This window comes from Carlito syrichta, unplaced genomic scaffold, assembly GCF_000164805.1.
Source record: "Carlito syrichta isolate Samal-C Ts95f unplaced genomic scaffold, Tarsius_syrichta-2.0.1 Scaffold147172, whole genome shotgun sequence".
In the NCBI taxonomy this organism is placed as follows: domain Eukaryota; kingdom Metazoa; phylum Chordata; class Mammalia; order Primates; family Tarsiidae; genus Carlito; species Carlito syrichta.
The window spans coordinates 177,618-189,888 of NW_007091268.1; positions in this window are offsets into that span (position 1 = coordinate 177,618).

Consider the following 12,271-nt stretch of genomic DNA (forward strand, 5'->3'; position numbering starts at 1 on the left):
CAATATCTGTCTTTTAATAAAAGACATTGACATTTATCATGGTAATAGGTATGGTTAAGTTTAAGTCTAGAATGTTGCTATTTGTTTTGGGGTTTTCTCATTTATTTGTTTGCCTCCAAGTTCTTCTTTCTCTTATCCCTCTTCTCTTTTGGATTGATTGAATTTTATTCTGTTTTATCTTCTTTGTTGGCTTTTTAACTAACTGTATCATTATGTTAGTGTTTCCCTTAGGTTTATATTAGATATCTCTAACTTATAACAGTCTATATTCAAGTGATATTATAACACCTCACACATAATATACCAGCCTTATAGTATAATATTACAATATTAATGGCATACCTCAATTTCTCTTATATTGACCTTTAAGTTTTTATTGTTTTGCATAAATTGTAATCCTTAGACTACACTGGGTTTTTTAAATATTTACATAATAGGAAAATATTCTTATAAATTTACTCATGTAGTTATTTTTAGTATTTCTTGTTTCTCTGATTAGATTCATATTTCCATCTGGTATCATTGTCCTTCTGTTTGAATGACTTCTTTCAAAATTTCACGTAGTGTAAATCTGCCAGAGCTGACTTCTTTCAGATTTTCTATGTCAAAAATAGATTGCCTTTATTTAAAGATGTTTTCACTGGATATATATTTTCTTGGTTGACTTTCTTCAGTATACTAAAGATATTGCTCTACTGCTTCCTTAACTACATAGCTAGTGAAAAATATTCCATCATTCATCCTTTTTGTTTTCTAAATGTTACATAGTGTTCCTCTCTGGGTGCTTTTAAGTTTATTTTTTCTTCATCACTGCTTTCTTATTACCACTGCTCTCATTAAGATTTTCTCTTCATCTGTTATAGTAGCATGGAGTAGACAAAAAAAGAGAGAGAGAAAAGATTTTCTCTTCAGCATAACATGAGTATGGTGTGCCTTGGTATAGTTTTGTTTATGTTTATATGGTTGAGGTTAGTTAAGATTCTTGGATCTGTAAGCTTATAGATTTTATAAAATTTGGAAATAATTTTGTTATTATTATTTCTTAAAGTAATTTTTCTACTCTCCTAGGGAACCCAAATTGCCTGCATGTTATTTTGCTTGAAGTTTTCTCACAGCTCTGTAATGATCTTTTCGTTTTTTCCCAGATTTATTTTTTTCTCTGTGCTTTATTTGGGGTGGGGAGTGAATAGTTGTTATTGCTATATGATCACGTTCACTTGTCTTTAGTGCTGCAATGTCTAATCCAACTCACTGTAATTTTTGTCTCACACACTATAATTTTCATATCTAGAATTCTAACTTGGACCTTTCTTAGGTCTTCCTTCTCTCTATTTACATTTTTGAATATATGGAATACATATATCTCACCTATACTAAGCTTTTCTAATGTCCTTGTCTACTAAATTTCACATTATGGGTCTTATTTGTGGGTTGTATTTTTGTCTCCTTTTATATCTGATAATTTTAATTGTCTACCAGATATTGTAAGTATTGTCCTGTTGAGTGCTAGATATTTTTGTGCATCTTTGAATACATCTGAGTTTTGTCTGGGTATATAATTAAGTTACTTGGAGATAGTTTCATCTTTTTGGCTCCTGTGTTTAAATTATATTAAGCAGGATCAGAGCAGTCTTAAGATTAATTTTGCCTCATTCTGATGCAAAGTGCTTCTATGTACTTACCCAATTTTTATGATTTACTAACTTTTCCAGTTTGGTTGGTAATAGGCACTATTCCCAGCCTTGTGACTTGGAATCTTCACATCTAGTTTTTAGTCGAGTACTCTGTCCTGTGAACTCTAGCTGTTTTGGTCAACCCAGATCCTCATCTCCATCACTCAACTCAGGGAGTCTTCTGGACTTCAAATGAGTGCCACCATACTAGGTTGCAAACTGGAAACTCTCTTCAAGTGGTAAGCTGTGAGAGTTCTTGAGCTCAAGTCACTTGTTTCTCATCACTCAGGGATCATTTTCCTTAACTGTCTGGTGTAGTGTCTAGAAAACGTTTTTCATGTATTTTGTCTATTGTTTTGCTTGTTTGATATGAGATGCTAAATAGTTTTCCTATTATACCACCCTCACAGCTTTTTTAAAAAAAACTAATTTTAAAGACTTTTATTATCATTATAACTTTAGAGATCTTATTCTTTCTACTATTCGTCTGATATAAACTTTGGTGCTCTGAATGGGGGTTTGCCCTCAGGGAAGTTAGCAACACTCAGATGTAATAGCAAGATAATATCAATATCAAAATATCCCTTTAGAACTGTTTATGCTTAGACATTATATTAACTTTCTGTTTCATTGAGTCTATAGCCCAAGAACATATTTTTTGAGCATCATAAAGATGAAAGATGGAGAGCAGTAAATGCCACTATATTTGAAGGTAAAATGATATAGTTAGTAACACACAAGATGCAAACTCAAAGATGCATGCCTTCATTTAGATCTTTATTGTGTTCCCCAAAATTATCCTTCTTATTTAGTTCAAAGTAATTTTTGAGCACCCTCCGCAACTCTAACTTAACCTCCTAACAGATAATTTTAGAAATTAAAATTGTTATAGTCCCCGATCCAAAGAAATACATACTGCTTACTCTGTATAAAACAAAACTCCAAATAAATTCTGATAGTCTTACAGCAAATCTTCTTTAAAAAGCAATCCTGTAATCAGTACTTTGGGAGGCTAAGGCAAGAGGGTTGCCTGAGCTCATGGGTTCAAGACCAGCCTGGGCAACCTGGTGAGACCGCGTTTCTACAATGAAAAAATAAAAATAAAAATAAGTAAGCCAGGCATGGTAGCATGTGCCTGTAGTTCCAGCTACTTGGAAGGCTGAGGCGGAAGCATCACCTGAGCCCAGCAGATCGAGGCTGCAGTGACCGTGAGCATGCCACTGTGCTCCAGCCTGGGCATCAGAGTGAGACTCCAACAAAAAACAAAACAAAACAAAACACGGCCAATCAACTTCAATCTGTATTCTTCAGTGTAGCTCCCAACCTGATTGCAGTGTTAGCCAAAACTACCTAATTGCTAAATCTGGTGTCTGTTGTTGCTTTTTTTTAAAAAAAAAAATTCTGTTTATATATGACCTCTTTGAAGTATCTGAAACACTGGAAAACTCATCTTCTTGAAATTTTGTTATTCCAATCACTGCTCTTCTAGTTCACTCTTAAATCTCACCAAGGCCATTGTGATAGCCATGCAATTATAGAAGGTATACAGCAATTGGTGATAACATAATATAACAGGACATAGAAACAGGTAAATCCAGATGCCTCATTTGAAAGATGCATTCCCATCTTAATATGTTGTTTTTATGATTAATTAGAAAAGTACACCCAAGTCATGTTTCTATTTTGTACTCATTTTATTCAATAAAGAACTATGTTGTTCATGACTTAGAATATATGAATTACTAATATACCTTGAAGTGCTATTCCTCATGCAGGGAGAGGAAGAGTGATGGCCTAATGTTTACTTTCACATGCACACTTTATAATCCACAACAGAGGACAAAATATTGAGAAACAAGTTGCAAAAGGAGTGAAAAATATCCTCAGCCCAGACTTCTGTGTTTATTCTCCTGCTGTGATCCATTAGTAAACAGCTGTTCCTTGACTTCTAGAGATAAGAATTCTCTCAGAACAGCAAGTTGGGGAGAGAAGTGACTCATTTTTTCAAACAGGTGAACCTAGGGCCAGAACATGATTTACAATTCCTTGCAATGTATCACACAAACTGGGTGCCAAATTCATATATTTTAATTGTCGTTGCAGAGCTGAATTCTCACTTAATCTTTCTTATATCATATTTAAGAGGGGGAAAAACAAAAATTTGGGTAAAAGGAACTTTGGGGGAGTTATAAAACATAACAAAATATCTAAAACCTTCAAGGGCATGCCATTTGTCTTAAATAAATCCATCCTATTCTCTATAACGAAATTTATCAAGAAAATTGGAAATGAAATTTTAATGCCAGTAAAATCTCATAAAACCTGAATTGATGTTACATGTGCACAAATCAGATAGTAGTCTGTTTGGAAAACCACTTACAGATTCAGCTGTCATTCATTCTTTTGCAAAATTTATCAAGGACATGCTTATCAATTGCTGCCAATGAACACCAAAAACCTCAGGATAAATTTCTCTGATGAAAAATAACAAAGTACATGGATGACTGGAATGTCTAAATAATAACCTCATTGCCAAATACAGGATTTTATAGACCTCATTTAGTATGGTATTGATATGTTTATCTTTGGGAATAACTATAATACCATGGTTTGGCATTTAATATTGGAAAGAACCTAATGAAAACCATGAGTACTGTCAGAAAATAAATTAGTTTTACTTTAGAGGCCTATTTATTCTTCATTTAACAAGAATGGACAAATCATGCAATTCATGGATTAATTCCTTAGAGAAAAGAATTAAAATTCTTCATTTAGAACATATTTAACTTGGATAATTAAGTAATTTTTGAGACATGTCCTTCAGAAAACTTTATTCTACTTTTCTTTACTAATTCAAAACTTAATTCAATAGTGATTAAGTTTTGGAAAAAGTGTTAAGGAAAATTTTAACTTATGGAAGTTTAGGAAAGATCGTATCATTTAGCACTCATTGTTCTACATTGCTTTTCCTTTTGTAATATAAATGTATCATATAAAAACACTCTCACTCTGTCAATACAAAAATTATCACCATTATTCACTTATTTATTCAAACTATATTTGAGCACTTATTGCATGCCGGGAATAGGGCAAAATGTTAAAGATTTTAAAATGACTAAAATATAGTTTACAGTATATGTTTTATAGTCTGTAAACTTAGGCTTTCAGTATAAGAGGGAAACAGACACATAAAGACTCAAGAAAAATGTATTGTGACAAATTAATCCAGTCCATCAGGATACAAAAACCACATTGTTATTTGAGTAGAAGAATTTTGCTATAAGGGACTATTAACAACTAGAAGGTAGTTAACTACTGAAAGGTATGGAGAGGAACTCTCAGGGGTCCAGAAGTAGGTAGGACAAGCAAAGGACATCTCCATAAGCCTACTAGTCATAGGCTTAGAAAAAGTGGAAAGTAAAGGAACTAATAACTAGAAGAGGATGGACCCTGCCCCTAACCCAGGCTGGGATCTAGATCTCTTCCAAAAAGTGCATCTATGACAGGAATACAAGACCTGCTGGTGGCAAAGAATCTTGCCTGGGAGAAAGGGACAGTGCTGTTCTGTAGAAACAGTCCGAGTTACTGGAGTATGTGGGCTACATGGAGCTCCTTTTCAGAAGCAGTCCGCCATTGCCATGAATAATTTAGAGTAACTTGGAAGTGGCTGTTAGTGAAGAAAATATACCCTGGGCTACAATTGGATAGAGAATTTTATTATTTCATTCCCTACTTACAAATATGCTAACCCCATAAAACAATGGCTTCTTTGTTTATAGAATTCAAATTTTATTGAAGAAAGAGAGGCTGAGTATCATTGCTGGGGAGAGTGTGCAGAGTGTACCAGGGATGGTGAAGAAGAAGAAGATCTAAAGTAGCAACCAGACAGAGGGACTTTGTAAAAGATGTATTTAATGAGGATGTGTTTAGAGACATGTCATACAGTGTGTAACTGTCATCCTTTCCAATATCTCTATAATTCTTACGTGGAGACTACTAATATAAGAAAAAGAAAAGGATAATGATGAAATAATAAGTAAAATTGAGTTTCATATGAAAACTAGTGAAGGATCTGATTATTGTTGGGCCAAAAAGGGATCAATTACATAAACAAAAATATGACTTAAGATCTGGTGTGTTCAACAAAGGCATGGTCACTGTACAACTCAAGAACCAAAAAAGATCCCTTCATAGCTCTGGCAGCGCAAGAGGGGAGTAACTACTTTGAAAAGTGCCCAGAGTATTCTCAGTAATAAGAAAATATTTTACCAGAGCCTTACATACTTAGGAGAAGGGCATTTATCCACTTTAGCATCTCCAAGCCTTCCTTTCTCAGCTAAATGAAGGAAGAAACTTAAAAAAAGTTGTGGAGTTTACAAGACAGGAATACTGGCCCATCTCTCTAAATACAGAGGTCCCCAACCCCCAGGGCTGTGGGCAGTCTGCAGTCTGTTGGGAACTGAAGGCACAGCAGGAGGTGAACAGTGGGCTTGAAGAGATCCACTGCCAGATTAGCTGCGGCATTAGATTTTCATAGGAGCGGGAACCCTACTGTGAACTGGGCATAGAAGGGATTTTCTTTGCGTGCTCCTTATGAGAATCTTACACCTGATACTTTCACCCTCCACCCCCACATCCCATCTGTGGAAACACTGTCTTCCATGAAACTAGTTCTTGATGCCAAAAAGTTTGGGGACCACTGCTCTATAAGACTAAAACTTAACCATAAGACTATAAATCACTTCTCCTTCTCCACCCCAACCACCATATTTCCAGGGCTCCAATATAATACTAATGAAATACACTTTAAAGAGCTGCAAGAGCCGGGCTCGGTGGCTCAGCCTGTAATCCCGTGCCTTTGGGAGGCTGAGGTGAGTGGATTGCCTGAGTCCGCGGGTTCAAGACCCATCTGGGCAACTTGGTGAGACCTCATCTCCACAGTAAATAAAAAACTAGCTGGGCATGGTAGCACGCGCCTGTAGTTCCAGCTACTCGGAAGGCTGAGGTGGAAGGATCACTGGAGCCCAGCAGGTCAAGGCTGCAGTGGCCGGGAGCGTGCCACTGCACTCCAGCCTGGGTGACAGAGTAAGACTCCAACTCAAAAACAAAAAACATAACAACAACAACAAAAATAAAGAGCTGCAAGACACAGACTTAAGGAAAAATACTTAGGTAATTTTTAAGATAACAAGAGAAACCAGAAAAAGGACATTAGAGGAATTTGAAGCTACTGGCATTTACAACAAACACAAAACACATCCCAACTTTTAGCCAGATTAACATAAAACCTCTCATACTAAAAGCTCATTTTATCACAGTTCTTATTATCTAATACAGATGTCCAGCTTCAAATATATATATTATTTTAAAATAACTCTTTCTTTTCAGTAACAATGTACTAGGTGAGTACACCAAATGGGAAAGTAAAATGAATATCATAAGGGACAGAAAGAACAAAACTGGGAATATTCTGTTATAACGTACCTATTCTACACTTGAAGTATTATAGTATTATTTGAAAGTAGATTTATATTCATTAAAAATGCATATTTCAAACTCTAGGAAAATCACAGAAAACTTTTAAAAGAGACATTGTTCACATGCTAAGAAAGGAAATAAAATGGAATAGTCATAAAGGCTCAATTTAAAACAGGAAACACATAAAGAGAAGGTAAAGAAGATACAAATAAATGAAATAAATAGAAAACAATAAAAAGTATGGCGGATATTAATCCAACCATATCAATAATGACATCAAATGTTAATGGTCTATACACATAAATTAAAAGACAAATTTTAAATATAAAAAGTCAGACAGGTTAAAGCAAGGAGACAGAAAAACATATACAATTCTAACACTAATCAAAAGAAAGATAAAGAGGCTATATTATTTCATACAAAGCCAACTAACAAACAAAAAAAAAAATCAGGGATAAAAAGAGGGTCATTACATAATAGAGGTTTGTTCTCTAAGACACAACAATCCTTAATCATATATACTTAACAGCAAAGTATAAAAATAATATGAAATTAAAACTGATAGAACTGAAAGGAGAAATATACAACTTTACTTCAACACACCTTTCCAGTAATTGATAAATCAAGCAGGTAGCATATCTGTAAGGATTGTATTTATCTGAATAGCACTGTCAGTCAACTTGTTCTAGTTGATATTTATACAATTCTTCATCCAACAACAGCATAGTATAAATTCTTCTCAAAACCACATGAAATATTTGCCATGATAGACCACATTCTGGGCCATAAAATACACTTTAACAATTTAAAAAATATAATAATTATATAAAATATGTTTCAGATCAAAATGGAATCAAACCAGAAATTAGCAACAGAAACAGAGTTGGAAATCCTCAAATATTTGGTGATTAAGCAGATCACTATTAAATAACATCTTGATCACAGAAGAGGTCTCAAGAAAAGTTAAATATTATTTTCCTCTGAAACTTACCAAAATCTGTGGGAAGCAGCAAAGGCATTTCTAAGATAAAAATTTGTAGCGTCATTAAATGCATATATTAGAAAAGAAATATCTAAAATAAGTGATCTAAATTTTCACCTTAAGTGAGTAAGAAAAGAAAGAATAATTTATACCTAAAGCAATCTAAAGAAAAGAAATAATAAAAATTCAAGCAAAAATAAAAGTAATGGAAAGCATAAGAACAAGGGAAAATCAATATCACCAAAACTTGTTATTAGAAAAGATCAATGAAATGATAAACTTCTAGCCAGGATAACTGAAAGGATGGGGGGAGAGAAAGAACACAAATGGTCAAAATTTTTTTAAAGATTGTGTTATTATTACTGATTCTAAGACTAGTAAAAGGTTATGAAAGGAATTCTAAAAAAATCTCTAGGCCCACAAATAGGCCAATTCCTTAGAAGATATAAGTCATCTAAACTCAGACAAGGAGAAATATGTATTCTGAATATATTTAATATATAGCTCTTTTTAAATTTATTAAAGAAATTAAATCAATAATTAACTGAAAGAAAAAGCAACCAGGCCAATTTCTTACTAAAATAATTGGTAGAATTCACTAATAAATTAGTGCATCAGTTTCACTGGTGAATTCTACCAAATGTCTCAGTTAAAACTGATACTAGATTCCCACAAAAATGTCTTACAGAAAATAGAAGCAGAGGGAATACTTCCTAACTCATTCTAAGAACCCAGAATTATCTTAATACCAAAACCAGATAGACATTACAAGAAATAAAAAAAAAAACACAGCCAATATCGCTCATGTATATAATTGAAAAAATTTAATCCAATAATATACAAAAAGAATGTTGCACCATGATTAAGTTGGATCGGCATCTTTGTATATACATTTTTTTCAGTTTCATTTTATTTTATTTTATTTTATTTTAAAGATGTGCGGTACAACTCAGTGGTATAAGAGGTTATTGTACAGGTAAAGTTTGGGCCTCCCTTTGGTCCTCACTTTACCTGGTTTGAGATCAGGTACCCTTTTTGATGTTGTCAAACCATTCTACAAAAAAGATGCCTGTACACACATGTTTATTGAAGCATCATTCACAACAGCAAAAACATGGAACCAACCGTGTATATACATTTGAATACTTATTCAATTATTTTCTTAGATTAAGTTCCTAGAAATAGAATTACTAGATGAAGATGTGCACATTTTAAAGAATTTTAATAAATATTCTCAAAATTTTCTACAAGAAAGCTTATGTAATTTTCTTCTACCACAAGAGTTTAAGACAGTTATTTGAGCCATTGATATAGCTTCTCTAGAGAATGATCTTTTTGAGGTTTGTTTTCCATTAGATTTTCTCAACTTTTAAAATAATAATTTATATATTAATGCTTTATAATGACTTTTATGTTTTGTAACTTATTTTTTTGTTGTAATATTTGTATTTTAACCCTATTTTGTTTTTACCATAGTAAGTTTTTTAAAAATGGTTATGTAGTTAAAAATCTAAATATTTAATTCATGTCATCAGACCTTAAGCTATAGCTTTTGAAGTTATTTTCTCCAAAGATGTTTATAAATTTATATTTTTAACTATTTTTTCTAGTCCATTTTTATCTGGAATCTGTTCTATTATAAGATGAGCAGTAATCTATCTCTATTTTTAAAAAATTATTTGCTATCCCAGAACTACAATCCATCTATTTCACCAATGACTTTATTTTTTATATTTATTGGACCTCAATTATACTTTTCTAGGTCTATTTTGTATTCTTTATTTTATTCATTAGACATGAACTTCTGCTCTGACAACAGAACCAACTGTCTTGCTTTAGGTATAAAAAGTCAGACAGGTTAAGCAAGGCGAATGGAAAAAGATATGCTATGCTAACAATAATAAAAAGAAAGCTAAAGACTCTGTGTGAATTTTAGACAAAGCAAACATCATAACAAGGAAAATTATCATGCATAAAGAGGGACAACACATAATGATAGAGGCCTATTCTCCAAGAGGACAACATGGGAATAAATATTTCTGTTATATATTATCTTCTAACTTTAAACAATTTTTATGTTGCTCAGTTTTCTTTATTCTTTTATATTAAATGTGAAACCATTTGATCACGTTCTCATAAAAAGCTATATTGATTTTTTAAAAATTGGATTGCAGTTTAGAGAGAATCAATTTTAAATATGCACTCTTTCCATAGATTGTGACTATGCATATGCTTAAATATACAAAGATGCGATGTGCGCATCTTTTTAAAATTCATATTTTTGTTTCTATTTCAAATAACAAATATATTTAAATGTTAGGGTTTTAGCAAGTTAGTATTCTCAGAAGAAAGTTAAGCTATTGGTTTTTGCATATTGATTTTGAAATTAGCTACCTTTTTAACTCATTATTCCCCAGAGAATTTTTTTGAAGTAGACAATTATATTATTGAAAATAACAATAATTTTTGTTTTGTTCTCTTCTACGAAAAATTATATGATTTCTTTTGCTTCTAATTTTTTTTATCTAAAATGTCTTGGCTAGCATTTTCAGAACAGTGTGCACTAATACCAATAGGGTGCATTTTTGTCAGCATTCCAATTTCAGTGGGAACGCTCCATTGATGAATAATAATGCTACCTGCTGATACCTGGCCTCTGGAACACAGTGCAATAAAGTTGAACATAAGTAACAAAATATTAACCCAAAAAAATAACACTGGAAATTTGAAACTCCTAAACAACTAATAAAACTTTTTAAAAGTTGAGGAAGTATGCTTGTATTCTTAACACTTAAGACTATGTATTATCGTATCAGTAATACACATGATTTAACAAATTTATTTATTAGTGCTTATTGAGATTGAAAACTAACTTTATGCTTTGATAAACTACATGAATAGATTTCCTGATGAAACTTTTTAATGATTGATCATTATGCAATTTGTAATATTTTAATGCTTTTATATATTGCTAAGCAAAATTTGCTAACATTTTATTTACAATTTAAAACTAAATTTGCAAGAAAAATAAAATTGGTCAGGAGGATTTACATATATGTGTATGTCCACACTTTCCATATTAGTGTTATTGCTACATGGAAGACTTTTTCATTATTTTTATGGAGTAGTTCCAATGACATGGGATATTTGTTTCTTGAAGGTTCCTAGAACTCCTATGTAATACCAGTATATTTTTAAAACTATGTTACTTGTTTGTTTAAAGGTAAGTTTTGAATAATATGCTTTTTTTTCTTTTAAGGTATGGGGTAAATGCAGAACATGTGCCCTGCTCTCTCTCCCCTGCTGATAACTGTCTACTAACGGGAAGGATGGACCTTGGCCAAGGGCCTCCTGTGTCCCATAGAAATGCCCTTGAAGATATGCACATCCAGAAACTCAAGACAGCTTGTGAGAGAAAACATCTTTATTTCTTCTTGGCTGCCCACTTTCCCATGCTGGGAGGATATAACCTCTCCTCACATCTATTGGGGTACAGAACACCTTATACCAACCCACCATCATCACTTTCCTCCTATAAGTAATAATAAACCAATATCTTTACCAACCTGCTCTCCAGGTGATTTTTTCAGAATAAATAAATATTACACTAGCAACCTGTCTGATTTAGAGCTGCTGCAATCATAAAGTTACTTTTTTCTTCATTGACTAATCTTTATAATTTCAATTTTATGAGATAAATTGTTTCATTAAAATTTTCAAAGGTATTTCCATAATATGTACACAATAGTCTCATTTTTAAAAAATTCTCTTTTTTTGCATTCTACATGTTCTATTAATTTTTTATAATTAATTTTCATTTTCATCAAAGGAATATAACAATAGCTCTCAGTTTCAAGTAGTAAAATTTCCCTTCAGAAGGCTTTAAGAAAAATGTAGGGGTATTTAGGTTTGTCACACTGACTAGATGATTTTACTGACATACATCCAAGGGTTACTTGCACCAGATGTCCAGCAATGCATAGGAGTGCACCACAGAAAGAAGCATTGCCATCCAAGATGCCAATAATGACCCTATTGGGAAACACAGCAATACATGCAGTATGTGGTATACACAGGAAATATTCTCCCACATCCCCACCCTCACCCCACTTCCCAGAAGCAATCCCTTTCTACTACT